This window comes from Gossypium hirsutum, chromosome A07 (assembly GCF_007990345.1).
Source record: "Gossypium hirsutum isolate 1008001.06 chromosome A07, Gossypium_hirsutum_v2.1, whole genome shotgun sequence".
Classification (NCBI taxonomy): Eukaryota; Viridiplantae; Streptophyta; class Magnoliopsida; order Malvales; family Malvaceae; genus Gossypium; species Gossypium hirsutum.
In genome coordinates, this window is record NC_053430.1 from 35,772,100 (window position 1) to 35,778,358 (window position 6,259).

The following is a 6,259-nucleotide window of genomic DNA, read 5'->3' on the forward strand; positions in this document are numbered from 1 at the left end:
CATATTAACCTTAACTTTCAAGCTAGAGCACTTAACAATTTAACACATCCAACCTAACTATCCATCTAATGTCATCAAAACTTCTACTAAAAATTTTAAGCTCCTAGGCCGAAATTCAACCCTCATAATAACCTAACTTCAATCCAAGATTCAAGTAGCTTTTAAACCAAACCTCCAAATTATGCATACATTTTCAAGAGTGGCATAAAACATACCTTTTTGTATCAAAACACCTTAGCCGAAATTCAACAAGAGTTTTTCTTCTTTCTTTCTTCTAGTTTCGGCAATGGAGGAGTAAGGATGAGTCACTTTGGTTTCTCCTCCCACTTCTCATTATAATATTTCCTTCCATACTATAATTCCTTTAATATCAATTATTAAATCCTTTGTTAATACAAAATTATTTTAATTTTTGAATTAGTGGAGCATATTCCTTCCTTGGCCGGCCACCATGTTTATCATGGGTAAATTGACATGCAAAACCCCTCCTTTCAATGTATGTACTATTAGACCATTGTAAAATTAACCTCTCACTTTCCAACAAAGTTTCATATAAGTCCATATAAATAAATTCACATAAAGATGATCAAATTAATGCATGAGACTTTCACACATGCATTTACTCACTTCATAAACACAGAATATAACTTTTAATTATTTTCTTAACTCGGTTTTGTGGTCCCGAAACCACTTCCCGACTAGGGTCAATTTAGGGCTGTCACAACTCTCCCCCACTTAAGAAATTTTCGTCCCCGAAAAACTTACCGGTGAATAGGTTTGGGTATCGTTCTTTCATCGAGCTCTCAGTTTCCCAAGTAGCTTCCTCGATCCCGTGTTTAAGCCATAACACCTTAACTAACGGAACCCTTCTGTTTCGCAACTCTTTCACTTCACGAGCTAGGATGCGAATTGGTTCTTCTTCATAACTCAAGTCAGATTGAATTTCAACTTCCGAGGGATTAATCACATGTGACGGATCGGATCTATAACGTCGAAGCATCGAAACATGAAAAACATTGTGAATCCTTTCAAGTTCAGGGGGTAAAATCAATCTATATGCCACTGGACCAATTCTTTCGGATATTTCATACGGCCCAATGAATCTTGGGCTCAACTTGCCCTTACGGCCAAACCTGAGTATCTTTTTCCAAGGTGAAACCTTAAGGAACACTTTGTCTCCCACCTGATACTCGATGTCTTTTCGTTTCAAATCTGCGTACGACTTCTGACGATCCGTGGCTATCTTCAGACTTTCACGGATTACCTTTACTTTCTGTTCCGCATCTCTAATCAAATCAACTCCGAAAATTTTGCTTTCACCGAGCTCGGTCCAAAACAATGGTGTACGGCATTTACGACCGTACAAAGCCTCGTAAGGTGCCATCTTAATACTTGATTGAAAACTATTGTTGTAAGCGAATTCAATCAAAGGTAAATACCGTTCCCATGAACTACTGAACTCGAGGATGCAACATCTCAACATATCCTCAAGTATCTGAATTATCCGCTCGGATTGACCATCGGTTTGGGGGTGAAAAGCAGTGCTAAAATGCAGCTTGGTACCCAGAGCTTCTTGCAATTTCTTCCAAAATCGTGAGGTGAATCTCGGATCTCTATCCGACACGATAGAAACAGGTACCCCATGTAATCTCACAATTTGATAAACGTACAATTCAGCTAGTTTCTCCAATGAAAAATCCGTACGTACGGGGATGAAATGAGCCGACTTAGTCAGTCTATCAACAATAACCCATATCGCATCCTTCTTACTTGCTGACAAAGGCAGTCCGGACACAAAGTCCATTGTGACTCGATCCCATTTCCACTCGGGTATCATGATCGGCTGGAGTAATCCCGAAGGCACTTGATGTTCCGCTTTCACTTGTTGACATATTAAACATCTCGAAACAAAGTCAGAGATGTCCCGTTTCATACCATGCCACCAAAATTGACGTTTCAAATCGTTGTACATTTTCGTACTCCCCGGGTGAATTGTCATTCGGCTACAATGGGCTTCGTTCAGAATCATCGAAATGAGTTCCGAATTCTTTGGAACACACAACCGATTTCTGAACCTCAAACAATTATCGTCGTCAATTTGAAACTCTGATCCCTCGTTCGGAAAACACTCAGCCCGTTTTGCAACCAATTCATCATCGACTTTCTGAGCTTCACGAATTTGGTGAGTCAATAATGGTTTAGCTTTTAATTCAGCTACTAACACATTGTCTGGTAGAACAGACAAATGCACGTTCATCGCTCGCAAAGCAAACAATGACTTCCGGCTTAAGGCGTCCGCAACCACGTTAGCCTTTCCCGGGTGGTAATCAATGACAAGCTCGTAATCTTTCAATAACTCAAGCCAACGTCTTTGTCGCAGATTCAAGTCTCGTTGAGTCATCAAATATTTGAGACTTCTGTGGTCCGAAAATACATGGCACTTCTCACCAAACAGATAATGTCGCCATATTTTTAAAGCAAACACGATGGCAGCTAGTTCGAGATCATGGGTCGGATAATTCCTCTCGTGTGGCTTCAATTGTCTCGACGCATAGGCCACGACTCGACCTTCTTGCATCAATACGCAACCCAACCCAAGTAGGGATGCGTCACTATAGATGACAAACTCTTTACCCGTTTCGGGTTGCACCAAAATTGGAGCTTCAGTCAAATGAGTTTTCAGTTGGTCGAAACTTTTCTGACATTTCTCCGTCCACTCGAACTTAACATCCTTTTGAAGTAGCTTCGTCATTGGTGTGGCTATCATCGAGAAACCTTTCACAAATCGTCGGTAATAACCGGCGAGCCCCAAAAAGCTCCGAACTTCAGTAACATTTCTCGGAGGTTTCCAGTCAAGTATGGCTGAAATTTTGTTCGGGTCAACTCGAATACCCGACGCGGATACCACATGACCCAAGAAGCTAACCTCTCTTAACCAGAACTCACACTTACTGAACTTAGCATATAACTGCTTATCCCGTAAAATTTGCAACACTAGTCTCAGGTGCTCAGCGTGTTCGGTCTCATCTCTTGAATAGACCAAGATGTCATCAATAAACACAACTACGAACCGATCCAAATATGGTCTGAAGATCCGATTCATCAAATCCATAAATACTGCCGGGGCATTAGTGAGCCCAAACGGCATCACTAAGAATTCGTAGTGACCGTACCTCGTTCTGAAAGCAGTTTTGGGTACGTCTGAATCTCGAATCCGCAACTGATAATAACCCGATCTCAATCTATTTTGAGAACACTGAGGCCCCCTTTAGTTGATCAAACAAATCATCGATACGCGGTAGTGGGTATTTATTCTTTATCGTCACTTTATTCAGTTGACGATAGTCAATGCACAACCTCATGGTTCCGTCCTTCTTTTTCACGAACAATACTGGTGCACCCCAAGGTGAGAAACTTGGCCGAGCGAAACCTCTATCTGTCAATTCTTGCAGCTGAGCTTTCAACTCTTTTAACTCAGTTGGTGCCATACGATACGGAGCTATCGAAATCGGCGTAGTCCCAGGTATAAGCTCAATACCAAACTCTATCTCCCGAACAGGTGGTAAACCCGGCAATTCTTCAGGAAAAACATCCGGGTATTCACAAACCACCGGCACAGATTCGGGTTTCTTTTCTAATTCTTTGTCATCAAGCACATATGCAAGGTATGCTTCGCACCCTTTTCTCACATATTTCTGTGCCAACATTGCTGATATTACAGCTGGTATCCCCTCCAAGTCCGCGGACTCAATTCGGACTACTTCGTTATTTGCGCACCTCAAATCAATAGTCTTGCTCTTGCAATTCACAACCGCATCATGCACGGTCAACCAATCCAACCCAAGGATAACATCAAATTCATCGAACGGCAAAAGCATCAAGTCCGCTGGAAAACAGGAACCTCGAATTGCTAGGGGACATTTCTTACACACTTTGTCGACAAGTACATAACGACCCAAGGGATTTGACACCCGAATTACAAACTCAGTAGACTCAATAGGTAAAGTCTTACTGGATGCTAAGGTTTCACATATGTAAGAATGAGTAGAACCGGGGTCAATCAAAGCAATTACATTAGTATCAAAGAGAGTAAAAGTACCGGTAATAACATCAGGCGAAGAAGCATCCTCGCGGGCACGTATAGCATATGCTCTAGCAGGTGCACTAGCCTCGGATCTGGTCGTAGCATCTCTAGATCCTCTCTGACCACCACTAGCATTGCCCATATTTCTAGATGGTCTACCCCGAGCAGTGGTAGCACCCGGTCTCCCACTCTGATTCACATTCTGTTCAGACAGCCTCGGGCAATCTTTAATGAAGTGGTCCACTGATCCGCACTTGTAACAGGAGCGGTCATGGAATCTACAGCTCCCCAAATGCCATTTGCCGCAATGTCGACATTCCGTTCGGCCTCGACGTTCATTCCCAACACTGGCGACTGAAGTGCCTCGTGTACCCACAGGGGGTCGATCACGATCTCGTCTAAAAAGGCCCGAAGTGCTTTTAGACCGGCCCACATCATCTCGAAATTTCTTCGATGCCTGTTGATGAGACTTTCCCGAGAATCTTTTACGAAACTCCCCGGTTCCCACATCAACTTTTTGTTTTTCCTTTCTAAGCTCTTCGGCTTTACAAGCTCGCTCGACAAGTACTACGAACTCTCGTATCTCAAGAATGCCAACGAACATTTTATATCTTCATTCAGCCCATCTTCGAAGCGTTTACACATAACAGCCTCGGACGAAACACATTCCCGAGCGTATCTACTAAGTCTAACAAATTTCGCTCGTAATCAGTAACTGACATAGAACCTTGCTTAAGCTCGAGAAATTCCTTCCGTTTTTGATCAACAAATCTCTGACTGATATACTTTTTCCGAAACTCAGTTTGGAAAAACTCCCAAGTTACTTGCTCCCTGGGCACGACAGAAGTCAGAGTACTCCACCAATAGTAGGCAGAATCACGTAGCAAGGAGATAGCACACTTTAGACATTCACGGGTGTACAAGATAGCTCATCGAGTACCCGGATAGTGTTGTCCAACCAAAATTCAGCTCGCTCGCATCGTCGCTATCCGTAGCTTAAATTCAGTAGCCCCATGTTTCGGATTCGGTCACTGGGGCTTATTTGACCTTATTTGGTCAGTTACCGGAGGTATGTAGGTGCGGGGTAGTGTTGTCGGGAATGGGGGTTGTGGAACAGCCGTATTAGTTCGAATGTATTGGTTGAACAATCATTCATCACGCTATAGAAAGCTTGTCTAGCTTCATCGTTCGGTTACTCGCATTAGGTTGAGAGTCCACCGGCGCTGTCCCTTGTGCGGGAGCAGGCGCTACACTCTCAAGATCATCAGCTACCGCTCGGTTGGGATCGGGATCCATTACTATAAATAATCACATTTGCAAATGTCAGAAATCACCACACTATCAATTAATCACATAAAATGGCATGTATAGCTAGACCCCAACACATTACGGTAGTCCTAGAATCGACTAAACCGTAGCTCTGATACCAATAAATTGTAACACCCCAAACCGAGACGTCACCGGAGTCGAATACGAGGTTTGACAGACTTTTAAAAATTTTTCCAGACACTGCCCAGTCTGAGTACTATCGCTTCAAAAATCATATCTTGAGTTTCACAACTCAAAAATCAGTTTTGTGATTTTTCCCTGAACTAGACTCATGTCCCCACCTATGGATTTTTTCTAGATTTTGGTCGGCCATTAGTACAGTTTATTAGTCAAAGTCTCTCATGTTACAGGGTCGACTACACTGACCTTTTCCCATTACGACTGGGATATCTCTCTGCACAGGGCTTCAATACTAATGCCGTTTGTTTCTATGGAAACTAGACTCAGAGAGGAATCCATACATATATGGTATGACCCCTAATTATCTCTGGTCAATTTATAGTGAATTTCCAAAGGCGGAACAGTGAATCCAGAAACTGTTCTGGCCCTGTTCCACAAGAACCCGAATATCTCTTTCTGTACTGTTCCTATAATTGTTTCGTTACTTCCATATGAAAGTAGATTCATCAAGGTTTGATTACATAATTTATTCACTATTTAATTCCACTCCTACGAATTTATGTGATTTTTCAATTCTACACCACTGTTGCTGTCAAAATCTGTTTCAAGATAAACTTTACCTATTTTGTGGTCACCATGGACCAACTAGGATTTTGCCCTACATAGGTCCACATGTGATCATATTTAGCCATTCCAATGGCTGATCATTAGCCCAACATTCCATTC